Here is a 13,921-nt window from a genome sequence, read left to right on the forward strand (position 1 = left end):
GTGCACTCGAGAAGAATGAGTATTCTGTTGTTTTAGGGTGGAATGTTCTGTAAATATCTATGAGGTCCATCTGGTCCAATGTACCATGCAAAGCTCTTGTTTCCTTGTTGATTTTCTGCTTAGATGATCTGTCCATTGCTGAGAGTGGAGTATTGAGGTCTCCTACAATTAACGTATTGTTATCAATGTGACTATTTTAGTTAACAGTTGGCTTATGTAGATGGCTGCTCCCATGTTGGGGGCATAAATATTTACAATTGTTAGATCTTCTTGTTGGATAGACCCTTTAAGAATGATATAGTGTCTTTCTGTGTCTCTTATTACAGACTTTAGTTTAAAATCTAATTTGTCTGATATAAGAATTGCTACCCCAGCTTTCTTTTGAGGTCCGCTGGCATGGAAGATGGATCTCCAACCCTTCAGTTTCAGTCTGGATGTATCTTTAGGTTCAAAATGAGTCTCTTGTAGGCAGCATATGGATGGGTCCTGTCTTTTTATCCAATCTGCAACCGTGTGCTGTTTTATGGGAGCATTTAGGCCATTCATGTTGAGAGTGATTATTGAAAGATATGAATTAATTGTCATCATGTTGCTGTGAAGACATTGTTTTTACACATTGTCCCTGTAAATTTCTGTTGTAGATCACTCTTGGGGTCTTTCTCCTTTTATAGAACCCCCCTTAATATTTCTTGCAGGGCCGGCTTAGTGGTCACATATTCTTTCAACTTCTGCCGGTCGTGGAAGCTCTGCATCTCTTCATCCATTCTAAATGAAAGGCTTGCCAGATAAAGTATTCTTGGCTGCATGTTCTTCTTATTTAGTACCCTGAATATGTCTTGCCAGGTCTTTCTGGCTTGCCAGGTCTCTGTGGATAGGTCTGACGTTATTCTGATGTTCCTCCCTCTGTACGTAAGGAATCTCTTCCCCCTAACTGCCCTTAAGATGGTTTCCTTGGTTCTAAGATTTGTAAGTTTTACTATTACATGCCAGGGTGTTGGCCTGTTTTCCTTGATCTTAGGAGGGGTCCTCTCTGCCTCTAGGATGTGAATGTTTGTTTCATTCCCCAGATTAGGGAACTTCTCAGCTACAATTTGCTCAAGTACATCTTCTAGCCCTCTTTCTCTCTCCACTCCCTCCGGGGTTCCAATTATTCTGACATTGGAATGCCTCATGGTGTCACTTATTTCTCTGATTCTATTTTCATGGATTCTGAGTTGTTTTTCCCTGGCCTCCTCTTTTCCCTTTTTATCTATTATACTGTCTTCCAGGTCGCTTATTCACTCTTCTGCCTCAGTTACCCTAGCTGTTAGATTATCTAGATTGGATTGGATCTCACTGATAGCACTTTTAAGTTCTGCCAATTCAGCTTTTATTTCTGCCCTTAGAGACTCTATGTTGCCATTAATTGATTTCTCCATTCTAGCCATTGTCTTCACAATGGCTAGCCTGAATTCCATCTCCGACATCTTGGTTATATCTGCATCCATTTGTAAATCTGCAGCATAAGTCATAATCTCTGAGTCTTTTCTATTTTGGGGGTTCCTCCTCCTAGTCATTCTGTTGATGGGTGTTTGAGGGAATGTATAGAGTCCAAATTATTGACCAGAACCCAGGCAAGATGCACCTGTTTTCTTGGGACCTTAGGGTTGCTGGCCTCTTGTTTTCACAGCCTGTCTTCTGCGGGAGGGGCCTGCCGCGCTGTTACTCAGGCAACCCTGTTGGGCGGAGTTGCCCTGCGCCCCTAGGGCGGGGGATGGGCTCAGCGGGAATCAGTCTTTGGGGCTTTTGTTCTCTGGCGGCTTTTCCTGGTGGCTTTCCGTGTCTCTTCCACGAGTCAGAGCAGAAGAGACCGTTTCCAACCCTCTGCCTCAGAGCAGAGAAACCTCAGTCTGCTCTTCAGTGAGCTCTCCAGGCCACACCGTCTCCGTTTCTGTCCGTGTTGCTATAAACTGCAGCGTCCTGGGTTGTGCGCCCCTCCGCAGCACCCCCAGACCTGCCTCCAGGTCGGGGCACGTCTCTGCCCTTTGAGTTTCTAACACTGCCAGCCGCCACCAGTTCACACGCGCGGCCCTGCCGCTCCAGGTTTCAGTCCAGGGGGTTGCAGTTCACCGGCCGGACCCTGGCGCACCGGGTTTCCGTCTTGGAGGCTGCAGTTCGCGTGCGCGCCACCGTGGCTCCGGTTTCTGTCCAGGGGGCCTGCGGTTCGCGTGCGCGCGACCCCGCAGGTCTGGTTTTCCACCCTGGGGGCTGCCCTAGAGTCCTTTCCCCACTGCTACCGTTCTGCGTTCTGCGAGTCTGTGCCCCATCCGCAGCGCACAATGCTGTCACTCACCGGCGGTGTAGGATCCCCACGGCCAGGCACCCTTCCGCTGCCGTTTATCCTCCGATATCTGCCCGCGGAATCATGGCTCCCGCTTTGTACCTCAAAACCAACCGCCTGCGATATTGTTCGTAGAGATCCAGATCTTCTTACATCTCAGGCTGGTTTTGTGGGTGCTCAGAGTGGTCTGGTAGATATCCAGCTCAATTCCGGGGACCAGTTGAAATAGGGTCCCCTACTCCTCCGTCATCTTTCCCCCCTCCTCAATCTGTGGCTTTGCTTTTGAATGAAAGTGAGCAAAAATAATTTCTCCAGATAAGCAATGGGCTTATCTCCAACCCACTATCAAAGTAATGCTAATAATCAGATGGTGATGGGGAAGAGAAAACATGTTCCAGGAAACATCTAGGCATAAATGGCCTTTGTTTTTCCATTATGTGGGTGTCAGAGCTAATTTGTTTGCAGGAATGTGGGGAGAGACAATGTCTTAGAGTAATTGTTCCTCCCACTACTCTTGGAGTCTTAATTAGCAGATGGGCTCGTTCCCCCCCTTCCCCCCAGGCTGCTTTCTTTTACAGTACCAAAAATAAGTGCTTTTGGTTTTTGTTTTTACATTTCCATGCATTCAAACCTCAACCCTTAAAAATCCCACCTTTCTTGTGAAAGCAAAGGCCTCTGGCAAAGACCCTTGGTCTGGAGCTGAAAGTTCTCCAGAGTCAATGATGAGCATAAAGACAACCCAGTCCCCCCAGAACCCCACGCATACTGAGCTCATCTCAGCATGGATCCACCGCAAGCAGGCTGCTGAAGACTCTGCCCAGTTCAACAGTCTGGAGGCTCTGGGTCTGTTCCCACCCGAGTCTTATTCCCTCTGGCTCATCTTGCCACTTGTTGGGCCCTTCATCAGAAGAAGGGATAGAAGCAGAATAAGGCATGGAAGGAGAGGCGTGCATGAAAGAGAGTGGTAAGCAGTTCACAGGAAGGCAAAATTGAGAAGGAGGGCTATAATGAGGTCTGGAATCACCTCCATTCCCCCTGTAGGCTAATTTACATACCGCACCCTGCCCTGAGTCCCAAGGACAAGGTGATTTAGCCTCAGATCCTGTAACATTCTAGAAAGACCAATAGTTGCAATTTTGAACTCCCCAGGAGCAAAAAAGAAAAGTGCTTAAAACACAAAATGAATCCAAGAACTCCAAGGCTCTTAATTTGGAAAGGTGAATTAGGAAATGGCATGAAGCATACATAAGAAAAATAGATCAAGACAAGATGACACTTGGTAAGTTTAATATATAGATTTATAGGATGAATACAGAGAGCCATCAGGAAATATCCTACAATTTATTGCTTGTTCGTGAATTTTATGTATGTTTTTAAAAAGATTTTACTCATCTATTTATTTGAGAGAGGGAGAGAAAGAGAGAGAGAGCCTGAGCTCTCTCAGGCGAAGGGCAGAGGGAGAGAGAAAGAATCTCCAGCAGAGTCTGTCCTGAGCACAAAGCCAGACTTGGGGCTCCATCCCCCATCCTGAGACAATGACCTGAGCCGAAAACCAAGAGCCTGATGCTCAACCCACTGAGCCTGAGCCACCCAAGCGCTCCTTGTTGGTGAATTTTGGCTGCAAAGTTTTGAAAAGCATGAATTATTTGGAAAAAGTACAGATTCTGAGAAAAATCCCTCACTCCCTGTTCTGCCTCACACTCCTGGATGAAAATCCCAATTTTGCCCATGATCCTTGAGGGCAGAGGTATTATGATTTCCGGAAGCCCTAGACTTTCAGTCCGGGGGACTATTATCTGGTTCTGAGATGACTTCAAATTCCTGCTGCAGTAGAGGCCCCTGTGGTTCCTGTGTTCCTGCTGTGATGGGGGGCGGGGGGGAAGCAGTGGGGGGGAGTGAAGGAGGGGAGCAGGAGGGGGAGAAATTGCCTCAATGAACTTCTGAAGTGGAAAGCAGGGAATAATGCTTTCAAGTCACCAGGATCACACTGACTGGGCTCTTCTTGGCCCCCTTGCTTTCTGCACTCCGCCCCACCCCCCGCCTCGCTCTCATTTTGATCTTTCTTTTTGTTGGAATGTGACTTCCTATGGGTGGGATTATCATGCCTCTTCCATGGACCTTCTTTGATGTTTATAATTTCTGATCCCAACACATTTCAGGCACACTTTTATCTCATGAAGCCTGAACTTTTTTTCTGGCCCTTACAGAGAGTCTGGTCTCTGGATACTCTTAAAGTTCAGGCAAACTTGACTTCTACCTTGAAAAACATAGTTTATGCAATGGATCGTTTTCCTTGTATGAAATTTTTCTCTCCGTCTCTCCGGGTTACAGAGAAAGCAGAGGGCTTTCAAGGTTTTCTTTCTTTGTTGGGCACCCACTTTTCCTGCAGCCTCTCTACATACTTCTTGACCTGAGGCTTGGTTTGCCAACTGATCAAAGAACAAAGTGGGATCTCTGGAGCCTGAAGATGTGGGCGCTGGCGCCAGCTCAGCGGTGGCCAGCAGAGTGCCCTTTGGTCAGGACACTTCACTGCTCAGCACAGTCCTCCTGCACCCTTAATAAGGGAGTGACTACCTCGTCACTGTCTGTTCCAGATGACACCCGGCAAGTTAGCATGGTGGACTCCTTCCCCCTTCCTCTCTCCCTCCATTCTCCCCCTTTCTTCCCTCACTTCCTCTTTAAGCTACCATAGTTGACACCCAGGTCTCCTTTTTGGCCTGAAGGACTTGTTCCGTCCCCTGGGGCTGCTGCCACAGATGGGCCTCCACCCCCAGCTCCTTCTGGAGTTGCCTCCGCTGAGGGAGTCCCTCGCCCAAAGTCGCAGCCCCTTCCGGGGGCAGCCTTCAGCCAGGATCAACACAGACTCTCCAGTCCTGGCCCCCTTTGCCCAACTCGAGACTCGGAAGGGTCAGTCACAGCTTCTGAACCTGGCAATGGGGTTAGCTATGACATTAGCGAGATCAAGGTTCAGCTGTTCCCTCAGCCCAAACCTCCGTTCATTCCCAAAGGAGATGTTTCCCCCTATGTCACACCTGATTAACCTCCTGCACACTAATCTCCACCTCAGCGCCTGTGTCCCAGGGAACATGACCTGCAACAGCCATGAGAAGACATGATTTGATGGACAAAAAAAGAAATACACATGAAATAGATGGGTAGCAACACAAGACGATGACTAATAAAGAATCATGAGCTACCATTCAAACAACACATTCACAGGAAAGCACTGATGGGCTGCAAGGCCTGAGGGGAGGCTTCCTGGAGGAGGTGTGGTAAGAGCTGGGACTTGCCCAGGGGTAGGATTTGAAATGGACCAGGAATGGCATAGGAGGCTTCAGGTAGAGGAAATTGCTCGAACGATTTGAGAAGGAACATCCCTAGTTTGTGAAATAGGAGTTGTACATGAGCAAAGCGGACACCATTTGTTGTGGGGTGGGAGGGAGCTAGGTATAGGGCTTGGATAAGCTCGACTGGGGTTAGACATCAGATTTGGAAGAACTCTGTCCACCAGACAAAGACATCCAATACTCAAAAGTGGTGAGGAACAAGTAGGCACGCTGGAGCAGGATTGGGACACATGAAGCATGCTTAGGTACTGGTGACTCTGACTGTTGGCACCGGGGGGGCAGAGACTTCATAATACTTGATGCCAGTAGTTGAAAATCACTCCCAATTTGACCTAATTTTAACAAAAATCACTAATTTTTAAGTTGTTGTAAAGGAGAACAATGACCCAAATTTCACGACAGGTATAGCTGGTCCTGAACTTCTGGCTGTTCCATTGCAGGTACACTTCCCCCTCCTGGGCTGTGGGCACATTATGATGGGAGTCTGAGAGAGGGCACCGGGCACGAGCCACTGTGCTTGCCCCCTTCCTGGGTGTGTGTTTAGGAGGATTATTTTGCCAGCAGTTTATACAATTGGGTTAGCGTTGGGACAAGGTTGGCGGAAGGAAACAAGGTGGGTGACAAGTTCACTGATGTACGTGGGGAGGGAAGGGAGCTGGGACTGAGGCTGGGGCAAGTGTTGCAGCATGGATCAAAATCTCATTCCTTTTTATGGCTGAATAATATGCAGTTGAAATGTGTAAACCACGTTTTGTTTCACCATGCATCTGTTGGTGGATGCTGGGTTGTTTCTGCCTTCTGGCTATTGTGAACATGGGAGTGAGTGTTTGAGTCCCTGTCTTCAATTCCTTTGGGTATACACCTGGTGGTGGAAAATACACCTGCTGGGTCATATGGTAATGCTGTGTGTAACCCACCGAAAAACCACCAAACCTGTGGTCCACAGTGCCTGTACCCTTTCGTTCTCCATCAGCAACGTATACAAGTTAGTTTCTCCACATTCTCACTCACACTTGATATTTTCCACTTTTCAAACTGTGGATATCCTAGTGACGTGAAGTGGTAGCTCATTGTAGCTAATATTTAATTTTTTTTTTTAAAGATTTTATTTATTTATTTGAGAGAGAATGAGATAGAGAGAGCATGAGAGGGGGGAGGGTCAGAGGGAGAAGCAGACTCCCTGCTGAGCAAGGAGCCCGATGCGGGACTCGATCCAGGGACTCCAGGATCATGACCTGAGCCGAAGGCAGTCGCTTAACCAACTGAGCCACCCAGGCGCCCAGCTAATATTTAATTCTTAATTGCAGAAATTATTTTTGCATATTTCTGTCTCCTTTCTTTGCAGTAATTTTAATAAATTAGCTTTGTTTCTCTTACTCATGGTCTTGTTGGGTTTTTAGTGTATATCTTTTTGGAAATAGATACAAATTAAATCACGCACAAAGGAGCAAAGTAAAAAATTATGAAAAGACTTAACTGCTTTCAAGGAGCTCACATTTTGTGCTATGAAGCTCTCCATTCAAATTGCTTTTCACTTGGGGCACCTGGGTGGCTCAGTTGGTTAAGCGTCAGTCTTTGGGTCAGGTCGTGATCCCAGGGTCCTGGGATCGAGCCCTTCATTGGGCTCCCTGCTCAGTCATGAGTCTGCTGCTTCTTCTCCCTCTGCCCCTCTCCCTGCTTGTGCTCTCTCTTGCTCTCCCTCTCTCAAATAAATAAAATCTTAAAAAAAAAAAAAAATGCTTTTCGCTTCCCAGATGATCTTGTCATGGAAGATTTTCTTGTTTTCTCTGTTTTTTCTCTTTTGAATGTTTTGTGTTATGCCTGTACGGTCCAATGGGGATTTTTCTGTTTCCTGAGCAATCAGACAGTTGAACTCATCTAGTCAAGAAAGCTGCTAGTCCTTGTTGTCTTTTTGGGGTAACATTTATATTCTGTTGGCCAGATATGAAACTCACAGGATCACAGTGTTCTTTATTGAGGATGAAACGATACAGGGCTATGGAAGTTACTACAACCAGACCCACCCTTACCCTGCCATGATTGACTTCATGACAAAATCTGGAAATTCTCAGATTGTCTTTCTTTAAAAACTTCCCCAAATACTAGCCATTATTTCCATTAAGGACTTCAGGAATGGCAATCACAGTGGAAAATAAAAATGCTTTCTTTTCTTTCTCTTTCTTGCATGTTTTGAATATGAAATGGGGGAAAGCTGACCTTTGGGTGCTGTTTCCAAATCTTTAAAAAATTATACCAGCATATAATTAAAAAAAGCATTTGACAAATCTAACACCCTTTCAAGATAAAACACTTAATCAACTAGAATTAGAAGGGAACTTCCTCAACATAAGCAAGGATAGAGATGAAAAACCCACGGCTAGCATCATGTTCAATGGTGAGAGTCAGAAAGCTTTTCCCCTAAGATTAAGAAAGACGAAGATTCTCACTGTCACCACTTCTGTTCACCATGGTTGTAGCCACAGCAATTAGATGAGAAAAGGAAATGAAAGGCATCCATATTAGAAAGGAAGCAAGTCACAGATAACATGATCTTACATGTAAAAAACTCTAAAGAATAAAAAATATTAAAAGTTAATAAATGAATTCATTATAGTTGCAAGTTACAATATCAACATGCAAAAATGGGTTATATGTCTTTCTTTTTTTAAGATTCATTTTTGCAAAAGAGAGAGAGAGAGAGAGAGCCTGCATGAGGAGGGAGGAGCCAAGGGAGAAGCAGAGTCCCCAATGAGCAGGGAGCCCAATGCGGGACTCAATCCCAGGGTCCCCAGGGTCGAGGCAGACGCTTAACCGATTGAGCCACCCAGGCGTCCCACGTTATATTTCCATATACAAACAACTGGGTGATTCAAAAAGGAAACTAAGGAAAAATTCCATTTACAATAGCACCAAAGAAAACTTTAGGAATAAAGTTAACCAAAGAAGTGTGAGACTTGTAAATGAAAACTACAAAACATTGCTGAAAGAAATTTTAAGAGAACTAAATAAATGGAAAGACATCTTGTGTTCATGTATTAGAAGACAATATTGTTAAGATAGAACTACCCCAGTGTGATCTACCATTTCAACGCAATCCCTCTGAAAATTACAATGGCTTTTTTGCAGAAATGGAAAACTTAATCCTAAAATTCATGACTCTCAAGGGACCCTAAATAGCTGTAACAATTTTGAAAAAGAGCAAAGTTGAAGGAATTCTCGAGTTCAAAGTTACTACAAAGTCACAATAATCAAAATAGTGTGGTACTGGCAGAAGGATAGACAATAGAACATCAGAATAGAGAGTATAGAAATAGACCCATATATCTATGGCCAACTGATTTTGACAACAATGCCAAGACCATTCAATGGGGAAAAAAGCATCCTCTTCAACAGATGGAGCTGGGACAACTGAATCTCCACACATAAAAGAATGATGTTACATCCTTACCTCACACCATACACAAAAATTAACTAAAATGCAGTCAAATGCTCTACCCCTGAGCTATACCCCCAAAAATTAACTAAAATGGATCAGAGACCAAGATGTAAGAGTTAAAGGTATAAAACTCTTAGAAGACAACATAAAGGAAAATCTTCATGATCTTAGCATTGGTAATATTTTCTTAAATATAACACGAAAGGTACAAGCAACCAAAGAGGGGCGCCTGGGTGGCTCAGTAGTTAAGCGTCTGCCTTGGGCTCAGGTCGTGATCCCAGGATCCTGGGATCAAGTCCCACATCGGGCTCCCTGCTCTCTGGGAAGCCTGCTTCTCTCTCTTCACCTCCCACTGCTTGTGTTCCCTCTCTCACTGTGTCTCTCTCTGTCAAATAAATAAATAAAATCTTAAAAAAAGAAAAAAATTGGTAAATTAAACTTAAAATTAAAAAATTTTGTGCATCAAAAAACACTAGTAAAAGACAACCTGCAAAATGGGAGAAAATCTTTGCAAATGACCTATTTGATAAGGGTCTAGATTCTAAAATAAAGAACTATTTCAACTCAACAACAACCAACCATAAAGACAACCCACTTTTGATCCGAATGACCATTTTTCCAAAGAAGATACACAAATGCTAACAAGCACATGAAAAGAGGCTTAAATACATTAGTCACCAGGGAAATGCAAATTAAACTCACAAGATACCATTTTACACCCACTAGGAAGGCTATAATTTAAACAATGAAAAATAGGGGTGCCTGGGTGGCTCAGTCGTTAAGCATCTGCCTTCAGCTCAGGTCATGATCCCAGGACCCTGGGAACGAGCCCTACATCGGGCTCCCTGCTTGGCAGGAAGCCTGCTTCTCCCTCTCCTGCTCCCCCTGCTTGTGTTCCCTCTCTCACGTTCTCTTTCCCTGTCAAATAAATAAAATAAAATCTTAAAAAATAAATAAAAAATGAAAAATAACAAGTATTGTCAAGGATGTGGAGAAATTGGAACTCTTAATCTTTTCTGCCAGAATGCAAAATGGTCCAGCTGCTGTGGAAAATGATCATGGTTCAATAGGTCTGGGGTGGAGTCTGAATTTCTCATTTCAAAAAGCTCTCAAGTGTTGTTGGTCCATGGTCCACACATTGAACGATAAACTGCTAGGGTAATCTAGGAAGATATTTACCTCTCAGGGAAAAAAAAAAGAGAAAGAGACTGAAAGAGAAACTTGCCTTCCTTCTTGCTTTTGGATATTGTCACGTGAAGCTGTGATTCCTGGAGCTGCTGTAACCTTTTTGCCACCATGAGGAAAAAAAAAAAGGAAACCACAGAGAAGATCACACAGCAATTAATGACCAACCCTGAATCCCCAAGCCCTAGACTTCTCGTTAGATGGTGGAGAAAAGCCCTTTATACTTTAGGCCCTTTTGGGGGTTGAGTGTCCTATCAGAGATGAAAGCCCCCAACAGACACAGTTCCACTCTCCAGTGAGCGTGCTCCCTGGAGGAAGAGGGAGTGACGTGGGAGCTGTCCACCTGCTACATCTGAAGCTGGTGTCAGGTTCCATGTTTCTATCACAGTGAGGATCTCACTTGACTGAGTGTGAGACAAGCATTTTCCCCCATTGGAAATGACCTCTAAAGTCAAGACAGTCACTTCACCTGTCCCCTTAAAAAAAAAAAAAAGACAACTGGGATGCCTGGGTGGCTCAGTCCTTAAGCGTCTGCCTTCGGCTCAGGTCAAGATCCCAGGGTCCTGGGATCGAGCCCCACATGGGGCTCCCTGCTCAGCGGGAAGCCTGCTTCTCCCTCTCCCACTCCCCTGCTTGTGTTCCCTCTCTCACTGTCTCTTTCTGTCAAATAAATAAATAAAATATTAAAAAAAAAAAAGACAATCACTTCACCTGTCCTCCAAAAAAAAAAAAAAAAAGTCTGTTTCAGGAGAAACAATCAGTTTTGTTTGGATTTACTGAGAAGTATTATGTCAAATCTCTAATCAGGCATGCAAAATACGGCCAAAATGAACCTAGCATTGATGACCACCAATGGTCACTCAAGAGACATTCACGCTGTATTTTTTAGGTGATTTAATGAATTTTCTAGGGAAAGTTTAACTATATAAGTTTTCTACATTATGGCCTGAATTTGGAATCTAATTTCTATTTAAAATGTAATCCCACTATTATTCTATTTTTTCCATAAAATGGAATGGCAGATCCAGAAAATCTATCTTACCCTCTTTCTTTTTTTGTAGATGAGTGAACTGAGGGCCAAAATGGTGAAATCCCAAATCACACTGGTCCAGGACTCCTGATGCCCAGACCAGTGCCTTGTTTCATAAGTAGATTAAGTTATTACTGCATTTTTGGTATATCGATTCACTTAAAATACAAATTTTCTAATGAATGATAAAGAAGCAGTTACAATTGCAGACAGACAACCGGGCCCTGAATTTTGATAGGAAGGAAAGTGAACCAACATAGAAGGTGAAGAGAGGAACGTATGCAGAAGTATGGAATAGAGAAAGTCAATAAACTAGAGAAATCCTTCCATCAAGGAGCTAGAACATGTGATCATAAATAAAGGGTTAATGCTAATAGATAAAGCAATGCAACAAATAAAAAAGCAAAATTCCAAATAAAAGCAGACTGAAAGTATAATTAAATATTAGTGGTACAATGTCAGTGGTAAATTGATGGGTATTACTGAATCATTTTTTTCAACTTTGCCCTATGTTCGAATTTTTTCAAAATACAGTGTTAGAAAAAAGCACACAGAGGTCCTAATGAGGCAATCCAAAAAGAAGAAATACAAATGGCTAAAGAAGATAATGAAAAGTGTTCTAACTCCCTAGTAAGTAAATAAATACAAACTACTGGACATTCAACATTTGACATTTCATTAAGCATCGGAGACTGGCTCGGCTCTCCACCTGCCAGGCACATCAAGGTGCAGGGAAGGCAGCTGAAGCAGCAGGATGCTACCCTTGCCCGCCTGGCCTGTGACCAACCGGAGGATGAGCTTCCAGCCTGGAAGTTCGTTTTAGGCTGTAGCAGGGATGGGCAGAACAGGGGTGACCATATAGATGCACCAACACTGGGTTTCCGGGGTTGGGCTTTTACCAAAGCAGGGGGGCATGCGCAGTACCCGGAGGCTCTTGAGGAGGAGGTGAGACTTCTTCAGTCAGTAATCTTCTCCCAGGTCCTCCTTCAGGTGTGAAAACAAGCAGAGGGGACTCCGCTCCTGATGATATTTGCGTTTGTCTGCTTCCCCTCACCGTGCAATCACCCATCTGATGAGGGGCTGTGTTACCATGGGGCACGGAGGGGGCTGTGGGCACAGGACGGCCTTTGCTTAGCCCCCACCCCCAACCCTGGGCTCACTCTTCCTCGACTCCACCACCTCTGTTGACTGACGGTGCAGAAAACCTAGTCTCTTTCCTGCACGTCGCATTGGTCTGAGCGGATGGGCCCCACATTCTTAGCCAAATACATTTATTTTCATTAAGACAACATAAACCTAAGTATTCCCCACTATTTTGGTGGCTTTCCCTTCCAAGTATATCTGAAACTTGTAATTTTTAAATATATATTGAATTCACTGAGGGCCCAAAGAGAACACAAAGGCAGGAGTAGAGCGAATCGCCCTCTCCCTGTTTGAGCTGGGCCACTCATCTTCTCCTGCCCTTGGACCTTGGTGCTCCTGGTTCTTGGGCCTTCAGACGTGGCCTGGGACACACACCACTGGATCTCCTCCAGGTCCCCAGACCTCAGGAACGGGACTGAGCCGCACCACCAGCTTTCCTGGGTTTCCAGTTTGCAGATGGCGTATCGGGGACTTCTCAGCTCCCACACTCGGGTGAGCCAATTTCTATAATAAATCTCTCTTTAGATAAGTAAGTAGATAGATCGATCGATCTCTGTCCAGCAATTCTACCCCTAAGTATATTCCCAAGAGAAATGAAAACTTTTCACACAACAGGCTGAGCGATGCCGAGGGTACCACTTTCTCCTGCCTCCAGCTCCGCACCAGCTTTTCCAGGACCTGTCCCGAGAGGTGGCGAGCTGGGCCACTCGTTCTTCCTCTGATACATCCTTGCCTTTCATGTTTCCAGTCCCGGCCTTGCTCCGAACCCACCATTCCCCGTGAGCTCTGGAGCAGGGCAGCTCTGGGCATGGAGAGTTTGAAGGATGGGGAGCAACCCTGACATTTTAGCCACAGAGGGAGAGCGAGAAACCCAGTCTGAAAATCACTAGATGTTAGAGGGGCCTTGGCTTCTCAGTTATGAGCAACAGAGAGCTACTCTGAATTCATTAAAAAGGAGTGAATTGAAAGAATGGCAATCACAGATGGCTACGGGGCCAGGGTTGGAAGACCGCAGCTGGTCATGCCCGTCGCCTGGGTGGCCCAGCCAGAGTGCCCTCTGATCTTGATGCCGCGGCCTCTGGAGCGGGATGATGAGGCTGCCGCCTACTTCACTAGTACCTCCTTCAGTGGCCGGGGCAGGCATAGCTCATCTGTCAAAGCTAGGTCGCAGGCCAGTCCTGGCTGCAGGGGACTTTTCTGATGCGAAGTGCTTTGAAGACCCAGCAGGGCATTTTTAAATGGCATGGTCTCCAAACACAGGAAGGTTAGACGCTGGGCAGCGTCCCCAACAAAAAATGTCCACTAGTGTCATCCAGTTAAAATTGTCACATTCCGGGGTGCCTGGGTGGCTCAGTTGTTGAGCATCTGCCTTTGGCTCGGGTCATGATGCCAGGGTCCTGGGATCAAGCCCGACATCGGGCTCCCTGCTCCACGGGAAGCCTACTTCTCCCTCTCCCACT

The sequence above is a fragment of the Mirounga angustirostris genome, unplaced genomic scaffold (genome assembly GCF_029215605.1).
Source record: "Mirounga angustirostris isolate CCGP_5_RB_7025 unplaced genomic scaffold, mMirAng1.0.hap1 SCAF_3, whole genome shotgun sequence".
NCBI classification, from domain to species: Eukaryota; Metazoa; Chordata; class Mammalia; order Carnivora; family Phocidae; genus Mirounga; species Mirounga angustirostris.